The sequence below is a fragment of the Hermetia illucens genome, chromosome 1 (genome assembly GCF_905115235.1).
Source record: "Hermetia illucens chromosome 1, iHerIll2.2.curated.20191125, whole genome shotgun sequence".
Lineage (NCBI taxonomy): Eukaryota > Metazoa > Arthropoda > Insecta > Diptera > Stratiomyidae > Hermetia > Hermetia illucens.
In genome coordinates this window covers 179,777,109-179,795,004 of record NC_051849.1, presented here as the reverse complement: position 1 = coordinate 179,795,004, position 17,896 = coordinate 179,777,109, and the positions used below count along the sequence as shown (strand labels likewise).

Below are 17,896 nucleotides of genomic sequence, written 5' to 3'. Positions count from 1 at the left end.
ACCGAACAAATTCATGATCACCCATATTAATTTTTGGCAGCATGGAACTCGTTGCTCAGCGATCTTGCAGTAACTTCCTTCATTGCACCTCGTGGTTCCAGTGAGTAGGCGATTCAAAAAGGAAAGTCATTGTATGTTTGCCTGTCGTGCCTCACTGTAACATTTTGTAACAATAATTTCTAGGTCAGCAAATCGTCGTGGTCAAAAAACAGGTTTCCACTCATTATTGCGCCGATGACCGGGTGCATTGTTTGGGTGGAACTAAAATGACCTTTGAAGTGGTTCCCAGGAGTTGCGGGGAAAACTGATTGAAATATTCATTGACGATGATGGAGCAGTTCCCATATGCGAGTATCTATGTAGGTCTTGTCGTTATACAGTAGTAATCAACCTCATGGAGCATATGGAGTTCATCATGATTATTATGTGGATGACGATGATTTAGTGCTTAGATACATTTTCGTTGTGGATAATTAATTACCCAGTTCACCTATTATTGTTCAGTCACTCGTTCTTACTAATTAGTACTTTTTGGAACCATATTCCTATTACGTTGAGACAGTGGTATTGCTACTTATTAAAACTTTCATTTCCTCCATTTAGGCCAATCCAATATGGAAATATACACTTTGTATATGTTTATACGTAAATAATTAGGTAATTTGTCAGCATATTCGAATCTATTTTTATTTTCTATGATTTCCTTTCTCATATTATGCGTGATTATTACTCTCAGGTGAAAGTATTCTTAGCAACCAAATCGAATCGTTGATAAATGATTACGTGTTTGAATTAATCAAAGGAATTTGAATTGTAGATTTGCGCTAGTGATGTTTTTGTTGCAAGTTGGTCACTATGTATATATGTATTTTAGAGATATATTCATCACTTTCCACTATGTGAATCTATAAATGGACCAAGCTTTAGTAGGTGAATTTGTTACTCAATACCAAAATACTAAATCCACCAAATCAGATGCTATGTTTTTAACAAAGTCATCAACGTTTATGGAGCAAATTTCCAATACGGGCAGGCAATTGATCGTTCTACACCTTCCCTAGTTATGTAAAGAAACCCTGAATGACTTTTGAGGAGCAAACTATGTATAGGGGATACAAAAACAATTTATATATATTGCGAAATCAATTCCATTTACCATAGACTATGATCGTTTTATTTCAGTGGGCGAATTCGATTCGACTTTTTTTGTTCGCGGGTTCCCATGTCCTTGGAGTTTCACGTCACATACACACGTGCAGGCAATCCGACACTATAGTTTCGTTTTTCTTACGACAGACCAAGTGCCAAATTGAATGCCCTGTCATCCCATAATAAAAGAAAGGCACTAAAACTAAGGAGACTGATGTACCCCCTGATCCATTTTCTAACCCCATGGCCAATGATGTCAAACCACTTAGAGAATTCGTTCTCAATCTTATGGAAAAGTGTTTTGAAAGAGCGGCAACCATCCCAGATCCTAGCATTAGAAGATTGTACCAGCACTAGTGAGTTCCACCCTTAAATTCCAAATTCAAATACTCTCAGCAAAATAAAAACCAAATATTGAGGTCATTGAAAGAGATGAATAAATTTGATCAGACCTCCTTTGGTGACTGACCAAGAAAACGCATTAAATGTCGTTGCAAAAAAAAATCAAACCCGTTTACAAGAATCGGGAAAATGCTAGGACGTCCACCTAAATCGACGTCTCAGATCATTGAGCTCCGCGAAATAAGCTAGGTTTCTTGTCATATGGAAGGCATCACGGCATAAGCAAACTAGCCCGAGCCCCGCAAATTCCTTAAAATAGATATTGGAACCTTAACTGATAAGAGTGAGCAATTTGCAATAGCTCTTAAGAAGCGCCCCTGTAAGAAATTTGATGATATGGTGTCAAGAGCTACCACATAGAAAGCGAATGAGGTAAAAAAGGCTATAAATTTCTGAATGTTGATAGGCCACGCAGCCCATATGGTATCAGCATTGTCTTCTTTGAGAGTTTTCGTTACGTCATAAAAAAAAGTCAAGTGATTATTTCAGTTGACCGCATAATACTTGCTTATCACCGACGTGCTACAGACCGGTCTAGTCAATGCCGAGAAAAGCGCCTTCTGATAACTGTTCGACACAAAGACCTGCCACATTCCTGCCAATGACTGCTGTCATTGCCGCTGGTCTCTACGGCCATGCTGGCGAAAGGGCTGATGGCCACCGATGACATGAGGGTAAAGGTTTTGGCGAACGCAAAGAGGGTTGCGAGCGTATCATCGATTTTGTAGACACACACCATCGTGTGCTAGACGTACTGCCTCGCTCTAAATTATATGGTGTTGATTTTGTGACAAGAAATAATCTCACTCACGTGGCTTCGAAGAAAAACTGGATCTAGTAACGAATACAATCCAGAAAACCACGCAACTTCCGGGGTCACAAAGTCTGATTATCGTTTCATCAATGGAAATACTTAAAGTTGAAATGACGATGCCCAAATGAAGGTTTGTAAGAAGAAACGCTTTTATCAAAAGTCTCTTCTCGAAAAAAACGCTGGCTAATTGATAAAATTTATAAGAATGGCAACCGGGAAGCAATAAAGCCAATCGCTGTTACTTGAACGACCCTTTACAAGGATATTTATGATAACCTAGACATTCGGGATGGCAAGAGAATCCTATATCGATTTGCCAAAACCCGATACCAGATCGCACAAACTATAAAAATAAGAAGAACCGACGCCCTGCGACGGACAGATGGCGGGAATAGTTCGAGCAGATTTCGACGGAAAAAGTCACTAATCTACCACTTGCACACTCACTAGTGGGATTTGGAGCAATTTTAGCTGTCAGTGCCACAAAAGTTGAAGGTGCAATCAAACGAATAAAAGGAGACCAAGCAACAGAACGTGACGATATTGCCGCTGAGATTTGGCAACTGAAAAACTGGGCTAAACATTCTAAGTCAGTGAGTTTTTCGACCAATAATGAGGGTAGAACGCCACCCAACTGCCAAGAAAACATGGCCGCTCCAATAAGCAAAAGAAGAGCAACCTGCGGGAATCTTTCTATTACTTTCTGAGTGGTGGGGAACTTCTTGGAAATTGCTTTCACGAGATCGTTCATATAACCGTGAACCAGGCTGTGGCCTGGTTCCCTAAGAACTGTGGAAATATTGACACAACACATTGCTTGGTTAATCATGAGTATCGGCCTATCTACATTGGATTCCACGGAGAGGTTGGATCGTGTGCCATAAAAATTCATCTGGTCTTTTGGCGATACCGGATGCCAAGTCATGCGCCGGGTTAAATTGTTCTATCACTATCCAAAGAGTCCAAAGTATGGCAAATATATCGAAACCACTCCTTGTCTATCGATCGCCCTCTTGCCAGTTCTCTTTCGTCGTGTCATGCACATTGTTGATGATCTCCTCATTCAGTATAGTCTCTTACTGAATCTGATTAAAACTGAGTTTTTTACGACCGACATTAACGAAATGGGCAATATCACTGTCAGTGGATGCGACCTGCCAGCCGAAACGGCAATGGCTTGAGAATTTCCAAACTCCACCTGACCCAAATTGATAACTGAAAAAGTGGAAAACCCCTTCTAGATGAAACAACCACTAAAAACGAGACAAAGGCTGAAGATAATTGTCAACATTTCGTCTTAGGCACTTGTCAATTATCTTGGGCCGTCAGCTTCGTGATCTCGTTTTTGTCCCTTGGGTTCAAATTGCACACTACAACTATTTTGCTTACAAAGTAGCTATAGTGGGCTGGTACGTATTTCACCCGACTTTCCTTGAGTTAAATAAACCAGGTATCCCAGTTCATGAATTATAGCGTTTCCTACTACCCTTTTCTGTCGAATCATCCAAAATACGCCTCAGTTGCTCTATATTCCCCCAGAGAATATACATTTTTCTAGATATGTTCAAGGAGGCTGCGATGTTCGAAAGATCTTTCGACAGTGTATCCCCCTTTGAACTTACCTTATTTCATCTTCGGTTAGGCAAATTGGTTTCGTCGATAAAGCTTCTCGTTATCTGTCACGTGTTCTGGCTTTAAGTAATGCGTACTAGGTCGCGTCGTTATTTTTATGTTTATTGTGTTTTGTAGTTCTATTCCTATCCCTATGTGGAAGATAGCACGTCAACCATTCCTGCGCGCCAACGTTGATGACTCCTGGCAGCCGTCTCTACCACTTTCTATTATAGAAGTTTGCACCATTCTTCCACTTATCAGGGCAACATAGCTCTAGATTGACCTCGCCAGCTATTCTGGGATAATGGGTTCCATTGCATGGCATAACTCGCAATGGAGTTTTCGCCGTTTCTCCGTGAGTGGACCTATAGGTTGCTACTTAAGCTTTTTGATCAACACGTCCAAAGATATCTGGGCTATACGTCGGCGAGGTCTTTCGCTTTTTATTGTCATAGGTCAGAATAACTCGGTGACACAACGCAGCCATTAATTTTGTTGAGAATTTCAACTTCGGAGTGGCAGTGTTAGCCACTTTCAATGTACTACTCCTATATAGAAGTACAGGAAGAACATTACGCGAAATATTTTCAGTTTGATGTTGACATTCAGATACCTGCATTCCCAGATTTTGGCGAAAAAACAACGAAAGCGAGCAATTTCGCAGTTTCGTGCCAGTGTTCACAAAACCACGCTTTTTAGGTGTTTTTGATATTCTTCTAGTTAATGCAAATTGGGAAAGTATAATAACCCATCAGGTTGAGAACCTCGATGCTTGTCTCCTCCAAATTCAAAGTCATTTGGCCAAGGTCCGTGACTCAATCAAAGGGAAAACAGGTGGTATTATCGTAGTCGAAGTGCATGATAAAAGGTGATATCGTCCGTCCACTTCCTCTAACTAAGACAGCCTGATGGACAACACCAGTAAAAATTAGGCTGATGTCTTCCTTTGTGACCACACTTTGATTACATCTGTTGAACTAAACGTCTAATAACTCCTTACCCTTTCGCATCGCTGTAGATATGTATTTAGAAAATAGAAAAACAGAACTGTCATCGTGTGATTTTGTAATCTCTGCGCTGTGAACAGTGTAACCACAGCCAGACGTTGATTAATCGCTTTTCATTATTTCACAAAGACAACATGCCTACGAATTATATCCATCGAAAACTGGTGGGGTTCATGTGATTGGACATCTATTTTATGCTGGATCGCACTAATTGAGAAGAAGATGTCTCTTCAGTTGGTGCACTCCTACATCAAATGGATTCGGAGTCATGAATTAGTGGTTTCTCTCCTTCGACAGTTAAATGCTCGTGTGATCTAACTTGACAAAATTGGTTTTATCTTCGTAAGCTAGCAAGCAAGTTTTCAGCAGCATCATGTTAGCACGCGTGAGCGATAGTCTCTTGTAAGGCTTGGGGAAGGATAACAGGTTTGCGCAATTACATGCAGACAAAGCTGGTTGTAAGCTCTTTTACAGAGGGAAATGTAGACATAATTTTGATAGATAAGACATAATTTTGATAGATAAGACATATTTTTAATCAAGGATTATAAATGTTTCATTGGTTCATAAAGTACACAGTAAGCGTTATCGTTGTCACCTTTATAAATTTTCTATGGCCGTTTTGCATATTTGAATGAATTTCTTTAATACAGCGCTCAATTTACTCCTTCAAAGTGTGGATGGTCCTGGGCTTAGTAGTGTAAATCTAAGGCTTCAAAAAACTTCAAAACTAAAGTTCAACGTCCGTCAGTCGTCTGCTCTGCGTTGGCAATTCTGATCGTGGGGGGAAATGGGAGATTATACGATCTAAAAAGCACTCACGCAGTAAGTGCTATTCCATAATCCATTCAAAGAATTCTTTTCGTTATGCAGAATTAGTAGGTTGAGTCAATTGTACTTCGTATGCATGAAGCCACGATCTTTTGTGTTGAATGACTTGTTAAACGATCGATGGTTGGCCTGCCAAAGATCACTGATCCAACTATTCAACTATGTCTCCAGGAAAAGAGGATATGTCCTTTTTAGGCACCTGCCTATCTCCTATTTCTCTACCACTCGTCTGTCAAAATGAAATCAGTAGTCATATTTGTGACGACATTTTGCCAGATTTCTTTGGCATCTTTCGGGCTACTATGATCAATTACGGCTAGACCCGCATCAAATCTGGCAAATTGTTACGTGAGTACGGTATTTGGTCGCATACCTGCTTACTGATATAGATAGTGTTCAGTATAGTGCAGTATATTTCACTGATCCATTGCGCTTCTGTTTTTTTTATCATCCTGTTATTAGGTAGACGTGAAAGCCTTCCAGGGTCACCTTCTCCTCATACTGGCTTTTTCTATAATATATCTTAATGTCATCGATCCGCGGTGTATCGTTATCATGTAGATAATGCTGTGATAATATTGTCTTCTTCTCAGTTTTGTTTTGGGATCAGACTTGTACCCAGTCTTTTAGAACTTTTTCCCTTCTTCCATTGATGTTGCTACGCTTTGATTATAGGAGACATTTGTACCCCGCATGACCACGGTAATCGTATTTGATATAATAGTGACTAAGTTACAAACTGTCAGGATGTTCTCATTGCGGAAAATGGATGACAGGGAGTTCCTTGGATTACCCGTAAAAATGACAAGTACATAGACTTTTTGAATCGTAGAGGTAACTTACTTCTCTTTCTATCTTTTTTTCAGTCGTAAGTATCCATTAAGTCTAGGAACCCTTTTTCATCGTCTATTAGGTCCAAATAAGATATTCGACACACTGAACCAGACGAGTGGCAGAGCGTAGAACTTCTTTTATATTTGTTTTTAAGCTCATCTTCCAATTTCAACTGTGGTTTATCTTTTCTTTCCGGATTTTCTCTAGCTTCTTTTTATACGATATGCAGAAATAAAAAAGAACCTTGATTTAGTGTCGTCTAGTTGTGTCATCTGCAGATGCGAAAAGTAATATCAATAATCGTTTGATACCTTGCTGGTGGCTCCACGCGATATGTCGAATGATGATCGTGTGTTTAGTCTAAAAAGCGCAGTTCTAATCAAAAAATTAAGGGAGCTTTTACTGTCACACAACCCACTTTCCTTATTGTTATGTTTTCCCAACATTTGATTTTCCATAATCATCCTTTGCATTTCTGAATCATCTTTAGCGGGAATACATTTATCTTTGTTTTTGATGACCGATCCCCATGAAACAGGCACAATCACTGTCGGCGGAGGTCACTCCACCCACCCAGAACTGGGCGATTTAAATACATCGGGTCAATGCTATCAGCCAATGGAGATTTGCGTTATGGAATTGCTTCATGCATTAAGGCAACCTGGATGAAGTGGCGTTCCACAACTGGTGTTCGACGTGATCGACGTATCAACGAACGTCTCAAATCTAACCTTTACCGCAATGTCATCCATCCTGTCGCTCCCTACGGTTCTGAGTGTTTGCCGACTATAAAAGACAATGAACGGCGTCTTGCGGTAATGGAGACGAAGATGTTGCGTTGGACTAGTGACGTGACACGTTGTGATCACAACCGAAATGAGTATATTCGCGATCGATATGGACTTGCACCGATCGTGGAAAAACTGCGAGAGAGGCGTCTTCGATGATATGGGCACGTAATTCGCGCCAAAGAGAATTAACTTGCCAAGATTGGTCTGAACATGGAAGTCAGTGGTAAGCGACCAAAAGGCCGAAACAACGGTGGGTTGATATGCTGGATGGGGATTTAAAAGCCTGACGATTGCATCCAAATCAAGCATTTGATAGAGCCAAATGGTGAAATCGATCACGACGAACCCACCCCGCTTGTGAACGGGACAAAGGCTGAAGAAAAACAAGACTTTTATCTTTGAACCGAAGAGGCTGGTTAGTTGCATGCTCAATAACTATCTATAAATTAAGGTTTGCTGTTAATATTTTCGGACTGAAACTAATGTTTCATATTATATATAGCATCGGTTTTTCTTTTTGTTGTTACTTTCAAATTGCAATTTTACAAATTCCATCCAATTGATTAACGTAATAGAACGAAGAAATGCATACATGTATATTCTCCGCTTTAAAACTAGAGATACCAAACCGAATGAACATCCACAACTTTTTCTAATTTATCAACAATTTCAACAGAAATTGCAGTTGTTAATTTATAAATCACACGCACTCCATGATTATCTCGGCTCGTTTCAAGTGGCACATGCTTCCCATAACGGCCTCGCAAACTGATCATTAATGCATAACGCCCGCATATTTACCTCAATTTCATATTCATAAATCAAACATACCCTCGTGCTTCACCAGTCATCATCAGAAAATGGCCACAATTCAGATAATGTAATCATCTCTTAATTATATTCATGCGTTCGGGATTTTTTCTTTCGTGACCCTCAACGTCACAAACAGTAAAGTGTCGAAAGGTCGCAATTTCTCGAAAAACTATTTGTGGACGCGGAGGCTCGCTGTTTTGTTGATGGGAAATGATGACCCATTGACTCAAATTTTTGGTTGAAATTCATTTAATAAATTACATCTTCAGATGGAAAAAATCAAATATCATAAGATCATATCTTGGATCCATGTTCTTGTACTGTGTATATCGGGTCTGGACGGGATAATGGATTTGTAATAAGGTTGGGCGAATGATTAGCCATGTATATGCGAATTTTTGCACTCAATTTACACTAGGAAGGCACGCTGCTCATATTTTCTCCGTTAGTTTGTTACTATTTAACAATAATTATAAGATGTGGCAATTATCGACTACTGCTATGATGAAGAATGGGTAAATTGCGGTGAATAGAACTCTGTATCTGTAGCAACTATACTATTCTTTGCATCGACAACTGGACCTTCAGCTCTATGGATGTTGCCGCAATACAATTAGATTGATGAAGATATTTATGTTTAGTAAATGATTTTTCTCTTCATATTTCAAATGAGAATCTTTTCTTGGTAGAGATTTGAAATAAATGAGGCGGAGTCTTTTTATCTTTTTTTCATGAAATGCTTGTTAGGTAAGAATTGAATATTCTTCTTCTGAGCTGGGTTGTAAATCTTGTAAAAATATGACAATTGAGGGCGAACTGGTAACGTACTTGCGCATATGTAACATAGAGTTCTGCTTCAGAAACTAAACGCAAGTGCATAAGAACCAACATGAGGGAATGCAGGTGCATCTAGAACGTACAATGTCACCCCATCGCCTTCACGAAATTCGGCAAAAACCCTATAAAATTTACCAGAAATATAGCCTTCTTTATATCGTAGCTCATTGGGTTATGAAGGATAACTTCATAGTTATAATAAATAATGCTCATTGTGCAATGCACTTGCAAGGAATCAAAGTGCAAGGCGGTACGAGAGTCCTGGGGGTTTAACCTGAGTACCTGTCTTGTGGACTTAATCCCACGGTCTTCTTAAAACACGGATTGATTTTGTGACTACAATCAGAACCCCGCCGCATCAAACTATGACGATACCAGTCTATACCGAGTGCATGGCTCAGCATTCATTCTGGGAGATGCAAGACCTACCAAAATCTCGACCGAACTAAGGAGTACGGCACCCGTTGAAACGCAAGACCCAACCCGAAGGTCTCTGTTCGCTTGAACGCAACCACAATCCCCATGAAGCTCCCACTAGGGGGCAATCCGCAAACAACCGGAATTCTCCTGAGGTATGTGAGTCCAGGGGCTATCCCGGTTCCCATGGTACCAGTATACCCCTGATAAGGTTTCGTGACTATTACCACTTCAGATGAGTTCCCGTGCAGACTCGGGTCTGATCGCCCTAATTAGGCCTTTGGATCATTGGCCTATTAAATCAGGGCCGGCAAGCCAATGCGATACAGCGTCTCCCGGTACCACCACTATGGATATTCTCCTCGGCCACTTGGTTCTGATTCAGCCGACGGGGTTGCCGGCCCGCCTTCCTCCCCGCCACCTCTAAGCACTTGCAAGGCGGGTCAGTTAAAAGGTTTTCGTCCGTCACAATCTTCAGAGATTTGTCTCAAACTTCCTACTTTATTCTATGCTGGCCGAATCGAGCTTTCTGTCTTTCATTTACAAGTTGTGCTGAAGGCTCTGCCTGGACTCCCCGACCTAAGAACAAGAAGAAACTTAGGGCTTGCACTATATTTTCCAGATGTTGATCGACTTTAAGAAAATCTAGTGATTCCCCTCGCAATGTGGCTTTGTGAGCGGAAATAATGTCCCTTCGTTGAATCTTTTAACGTCCCTTCTTTAATTCCTTAATATATCATAGAGCCAAACGCCCCCGAATTCTCGTTTGTCAGCGGGGAGGTCCTGCTTTAGGTAAAAAGCCCATGTGTTTTCCTTTGCACTCCATAACTGGAGAAAATCGATCATCATCTGAATCTGCCGTAAGGCTCAAAGATGATTTCTATTTGCCTCAAGTGCCTCTGATAACAGCATAAGATCCTCGAAATTCAATCTCAAAATAGACTTCAAACAAAATTGTCAGATGAATGCGCTGTGTTTCAGGAAGCTGGAGGTTCGATTTGAATAACGTTATCGAAGAAGATCTATTATGTAAATTATCCATTCCATTCTTGTAGAATTCATCCAGCTTAGACGCACACAGTATTGATCTCTAGTAAGCTGGTACTTAGTTCACTGGGAACCAATATCCCTAATTTTTTTGAAGTTACTATAAAGGATATATTTCGAAGCCGTGTGAATTGTTTATTGCCTTATGATCTATTTGTGTAAGGTGCGAATCGTGGTTATAAAGTATGAAGTTCAGTCTTTCCCGAGAGCTGTAGTCCTCCCGGAGTGAAAATTTGACGGAAAATTCGACTCCCCTGTTATCCTTTGACTTTATTGACTTTTTTCATTATGGATCCCCGAAATACTTTCGTGTTTGCGCTGAACCTACTCCTCTAATTCGTTTGGCCCTGAACTGGACCGCCATAAGCCATATTATTCTTCAGGAGTCAAAGAAATCCCAATCTTATATCCTGGGATTCCTTACTATATCACAGTTAACCTCAACATCGATTGTTATTATTTTCGGTTCCGAGCCTTTCTTCAAATAGTGCAGATATCATTCGACTCTTACGCCACTGGACCCTGTTTTCTTATGGACGTCTAATAGGCCAACCATCGTGTCGGACTAGTGTGGGCGACTACCACAAAGCGTATAGTGCTGCGTACCAACCAAGATTTCCGATGTAGAAGAACAGAATGCTTTCTATGAACAACTGCACGCAGTTTAGCTGAGGTGTTTCCTAAAGGAGGCGCTGTGACCATAGTGGAGGGTGAACTGAATGCCTGTATGGGTATTCTAAGGGAAACTTAGACATTAGATCGAGAGGCTTGGTGATCCTAACAATAACGAAGAAAGGTTTCTAGACTATCTGTCTCCAGCCTCACACAGGGGCTACCCTAAATTCAGTGGGACTTCAGCTTGCCGGAAGCAACCATCTAATCAGAACGATCATAGTAGATTTAGGTGTCTATCATCTGAATATCCTTAATAAAAGGGTTGCTGATATTGACCTCGAAGGAGACTGATTAGCCCCAAAATTCAAGCTAAGCTGGTTTTGTTTGCTGGCTTTCACCAGTTTAGGTTCTAATTTTTGTCAATACATTCCTTAAACTAGCGCTGATATTCACACCGTTAATATATACTTTATTTTAAACGTTCTTAGATTTGCAAGAGCCGTGAGCAGCGTGACTATATAAAAGCTCCAGAAGCCACTTTGATGCGCCTATTGGGGACTAAGTTCTGCCCATTTCCCAAAAACATATAAGCCAACCTAATCGCAATTATAATACAATTGTGATGAAGCGCGCCCTTTATATATATTAAACATGCTTTGCTTGGCCGTATCTACACTATAAGTCAAGCTTGAATTGGTGAAGTAAAGTGAATGGCGATTTTGAATTCTACCACTAGCATGTATCCTACAAAAACCGTTACCAAAGAATTGCTAAGGTTTGGTAGTTTCTTAGAGGTGAACCCCCTGGACGACCAGCAGCATAAATTCGCCTATCTGTGTACCAATTATAGTCAGCATGAGTCCCGACCTAACGTCGATGCTGCCGATTTTAAACGCGCGTCCCAAAGGAGAGCAATGAAGTTAAATTGAGGGGGGAGGAGGGAGTATAAAACAAACAACATCGCAGGAACTGAGAGGTGTACCCTGTTATATTCTAAGCTTGTTTCCTTGGCACGTCACAGGGAAATGTTCATAAAACCTTAGAGTTTCCGTTCGTTAATGATGATCCCTGGGAGCAAACAGGCTCAACTTTATTTTGGTCTTAAAGTAAGCGCATTTCCTACTTCTAGATAAATAACAAAAGAATTCCATTGTCCTCGTACTGTCTCTAAACTTTATGTTAAAAATTCCAATCGCTTACACATTATGTACACTCAGACAGGCAATCAATTATCTGGGATTGATAAAATGTTAACGACAGATACGAGGATGAATTTTGAATACCATCTGCGTAGCAGCACAGGTAAATATGATGGCAGATACAGGATGCCGGGCGATATTTCTAGTCAGAGGAGTCAGAGGAATGTTCTGTAGATATGTTGTGCTTTGAAAACGGACTCGAACAAATGAAGCCGCATGTGCTATTTGTGGAATAATATCAATCGATACTTTCGCAGAGGAAAGGGAAGAAACGCTTAATGAGTGTCAAATAATGAAGGAACTCTTTCAATTAAATTTGTCATTATTGTCAAATGTTAGTTAATGGATGTTTGACCAATGGCCTAAGATTTTTTGTAAAGTTAAGTAAGTTTTATTCTGTGGCGTTTGAGATGTTTAATCTAGATCTGAATTGCTCAGTTATTTTTTTTGAAAATGGTACGATTTCCTTTACGTAATCGCACCGCTGTCACTAATTGTTACGTTCTTAGATTATGCTGTCGTGCCACATAAATCTTACTTATCCAAATTTCGACCACTAATTTAGTTCAATTTTGTCTTTGGTTCTGCTCCTCCACTTTTCCAGAGCGTTGCCATACTTGCTCGAAAGTCAGCTCTTTCGCTGCCGTAGCACTCAAAAGATAAACGCTACTAGATCCCTCTACGATACTCACTCATGTATCTTCTTACTTTTCAATTTTCTTCTATTCATCGTTTCGCTTTCTTCACAGTAATTATCCCAAAACTCTTGCCTTTTCCGTGTCCATTTATCCATCCATTCTGATCCCCTCCACTTCTTACGACGCTTCTTATAATTCCATGTTACGTACCTTCCTCTACTCCAGTCACGGTACTCGCTTCTCAAAATCCTCGTAAGCGTTGTGCTCATCAGTTTTACAGCTTGGCAAACCATTACCTTCACGTCACTAAGCGAGTTGTACACTGTTGTTAGATTCCTTGCCGTCCAGTATATGCCTGTTGCCACCTCTGTCCTTAAAAGTCTCAAGTTCTTCTCAATCGCTTCTCGCCACTTAACATTTTCCGTCTGCCGACGTATCACTCCTCGAATAGTCATTTCCTCCGGCTTTGCACTGTCCAACCAGGTATGCTCACTGCTTACAAATTTCTTCCTCCTGTTTTGTACCTTCTTGCATGGCCTCCTTTTGCCATCTTACACCTTCACTTATGACTGATCACTTCTTGTGAATTTCGAATATCCTGGCTGGACTGCAACTTGTCAACTTCCTTCTGCCGTTTTTCAACTTCTTGCTCCATCTCTTCCATCGGCTTTGGAATCTCATTGGCGTTCTCACGCTGTATCACTTCCTTCTGTATACTCACTTGCTGATTACTTACTGTTTGACGCACTAGCTTCACGTTCTGAAACACTACAGGTCTCTCTTTCCTTTCCTGAGGTTCTTCAGGGGAATCTCGTAATTGCTTTGTAGTTTCTGCTATTTGCTCTACTATTTCTGGGGTACTTTCATACTGCGTTTTCTCATTCTTTCGGCACGCTACTTCCCGAGCGTTTTCCTTTTGTTCTTCGTTCACCTCCTTTCCATTAATTATTTCTTCCAACCGTTGATTGAATTCTTCCATAAATTTTGCCTGCCTTTCGTCTTGTCGTGCTTCCTCCTCCTTTTGTCGTCTTATAAATTCTTCCATAAATTTACTTTATCTTTCATCTTGTCGTCTTGTAAATTCTTCTAGTTGCTTTCTAGATTAATCTTTTTGCTTCCTAAACATTGCATTAGAGCTGCTATGTCGTTCTTGGTTGTCGCGGTCGTTTCAACTGCTTCCTCGCGAATCTCAACAGAGGGTGTGTGTTCACACTGGAATTCACGCTCCTAGACATTAATACCTCGCGACTCCAAAGGTTCGCGAAGCCTCTTCTGCAGTTCTGCTTTAGTTCCTGTCGTAGGGAGCTCTAACGCTAACAGCTTCTTTTTCAGCTACTCCACTTTCAAAATCTCGAATTTAACCATCCTGGCTTACGCAGTCCCACCGCTGGCACCAATTGTTACGAATTTTCTTTTACGTACTTCTACCGCTGTCACCAATTGTTACGATTTGAGAATGAGCCCCGTTAAATAAAATTTCGATCCCCCGAACTCTCCGCCTTTCCGGCAAACCAGCTTCGGAAAGTACTAATCGAGGCCTTTCATTTGATATCCCACATGACTATATTTGGTGAAAAAAAAAAATTTACGCCCTCCTTTTGCATGTATGGGAACCTTCCCTCGACGTAACAAGATGTAACTCACTGTATGCGTGAGCATTCACAGCTCCCACCTTCCCACCAAATTTGGAGGCTGCTACTCTATGGTGCCTGAGCTCCGAAATACCTTCTTCTTTTTCTTCAGCCTTTGTCCCGTTCACAAGCGGGGTCGGCTCGTCGTGATCGGCTTCGCCATTTGGCTCTATCGAATGCCTGATCTGGGTGCAATCTTGAGGCTTTCAAATCCCCATCCAGCGTATCAAGCCACCGTTGCTTAGGTCTTTTGGTCGTTTACCATCGACTTCGATGTTCAGACCAATCTTTGCAAGTGAATTCTCGTTTGCACGAATTGCGTGACCATACCATCGAAGACGCCTCTCTCGCAACTTTTCCACGATCGGTGCAACCCCATAACGATCGCGGATATCCTCATTTCGGATGTGATCTAAACGTGTGACGCCACTAGTCCAACGTAGCATCTTCGTCTCCGAAATACCTTCCATTCCGATATCCTCTCAAATAAAGTTAATAATAGTATATTACTATAATTTTTGGTAATTCGCTGCAAAACCTCCCTTATGTTCATCCTAGCGCCACGAAATGCAGTGATGTAGGCTATAATGTAGAGCATAATATTACCAAGTTTGGTGTAAATCGCATTATTACTAACAAAGTTATAATACGTCAAAGTTGTTGCTTGTTTGAAAATTGAAGACTATGAATGTCAATATACTATACTCTCACATAACACTATATATGGATATATTACGTCCTAGGTACTAGAAATACACAAAACCTTTCGTATCTGAAGCGTCCAGCTTCCGGTTTCCCGACTTGTTTAAAATTGCTCTTTCTCAACTGTAATTCGCCTATGCCACAATTTTTCCATCTTATGACATGGTTTTTATGAGATCCCTTGAGTAAGTTAAGTATTCATAAATGACTCTGGGTTGCACTCCTACTTTGTGTATTGAAAAGGTTGTAAAAGTTTAAAAAAGCAACGCAAGCTTTCCGAAATGACTACAAAAAACAGTAACGTTATTTGTTTTCTGTATCTTTTTTTTGCATTCTCCCAACACATACCGAAAAATTTACCTCCAAAAGCGCAGAAATGTTAGCCACCAATTCCTTTCGAACACTATTATCCAAAACACTAAAACTTTTGTAGCTCGTTGTAAGCTTTTTATTTGAAAACTAAATAGTTCTGCTACTGTAAGAAATCGATTCCTCAAACCACAAACTTGAACCTTTCCACCTGTCTATTGCCTAAAGTCAGGTAGGAAAATAAAGATAGCATAAAAGCTTAAACATCTCACTTTTCAGTAGTAGTTTTCCGAAGCTTTCCAATTTGAATTTATGTTTGTGCAGACTCTGCACAAAATCAAAGGTAAAATACCTCAGGTATCTACCTGTACCATCTATGCCTACTACCCGCACACTGTTTATTGTGTGTTTTTTTTCTTCCAAATCGTGGTCGTTCTTTCATTCCTTCTCGGATTACGCTGAAGACCGTAATGATATCTGAGCCCAACATTCAGATACTTTTGATATCTGCGACAGAGAAGATTTACGTGAAATCTTGGTGATACGACAATTTGTCAATTTAATCTTTGATTGGTTTTTCCATACGTTAGGGATTTCCACGTTTTCGGAACCGGACGAATTTCTGTACGGTGAAAAGTGATTGGCGATTCAGGTGCGGAACAAGTACTTTTTAGGGTAGTTGGTGCGGAATTTGTGTATTTAATCGAGCGAATCAATAAACATAGGGATTTGTTGAATAACGAGAAAATAGAAGTGAACCAGTTATTAGTGAAAGCAAATTGTGGTGTTGCGAGTGCGCTGAGGTAATAGCTGTCTGCTCTAAGAATGATGATTTCAGGTAAATTCTTTTGCTAACGGATATTCTGATGAAAATTTATTTTTTAAAAACCTCAAGGCAGCACGTGCATATAGATTTGCGCTTGATATTAGACGTTTCGCCTAATTTTTGTATTGAGTTGTACTTTTTCAGTCTAATTTGTGTGGCTTCCCCGTTCTTTCTTCCAAGAGTTCAAGAACGGATTACCTCAATTCAGAATTTAATTATTTTTCTTTCCTAATTGGGGTATATCTTCTAATTTCATGCATTGACGCAAAAAGATTTTATATTCATCGATTGTATAGGAAATGGGTGTTTAGTTTGTGGCTGGCTTGATTTATTACGTTGATACTTAGAAACAATCAATAATCTATATATCTTCAGATATTTGTAGCTACATATGTTTTCTCACTGACACATATGCATGTATCTGTTTTTGCTATGAATACAATCGCCTTCTTAAGAATATGTTATTGCCTCCCAATTATAGAACCCTTGCTTGGTGTACATTTCTCTCTAAGGTTAAGTATGTCGACTTATTTTTCTCCGTTTCTATATCTTGGAAGATACTGTTTCTCATGTAAAAGATACCTTTAGATGCCTTGCGGTTTTCGACCGGCAGTAAATTGCCTTATAAATAAATTACTTCCTGAATAAACCTCTGCAAACACGATTTACAGCAGAAATTAGCTAGATATGAAGTACTTTCCAACTACATTTACTGATAAAGTTAGTAATCATCTCTGCGTTGTGTTCATAGATCCGATATTTTTCTCTTGTACTTCAATATGAATAAAACCACTCATTTTAATAGCGTAAGTATTCAAATAACAGTTTTGATTTGTACTTACATCTCATGTTATGGTTTGAATATCGTACGAGGCTATCCGCGGTCTTTTACTTATAAACTTTGCACAGGTGTCCGTTACCTCTAAACTATGTGTGTATCTTCAAATGATTTAAATCGGCAACAATATTTCCCCTTTGTCGTCATCCTTATTATTTTGCACTAAAACGACAATTATAGTGAAATAAATTGGGTAGGACAGGTTTTTAATTATCTTTTTTCGTACACTTACAACTCCGAGGCCGGTTTATCTTTTCAATCTAAACTTGAACAAGACAGGTTGAGAAAACAAAATATTCGTAGAAAAGATAAACCCGTATGTGCCTCGTATATTATACTTTCACCATATGTACCGCAAATTCTTATTTCTCAAGTACCCAGCTCGAGAGTACAAGTTCCAGATGTAAATGTAGGGAGATGAGTTAGGCGACATTATTTAATGGAGTGGAAAATATATTTGTTACGGGCTAGTAAATAAGTGTTTGTGTTTTTATTCATACTTATTGCCTTCAGCATTTACTATGTTCGTAGTTTTTCAAGTTCAGTTCTAAAAAGCGGAACATTTCAACGCAGTACAATCTT

The 17,896-nt window shown here is 39.9% G+C and overlaps 1 protein-coding gene across 3 annotated transcripts in view; it reads left to right on the top strand.

The window, feature by feature from the left end:
- LOC119647256 (protein spire) overlaps positions 1 to 17,896 on the top strand; it is a 362,124-nt gene that overhangs the window by 252,731 nt on the left and 91,497 nt on the right. The gene's annotated exons all lie outside the window — the stretch shown is intronic.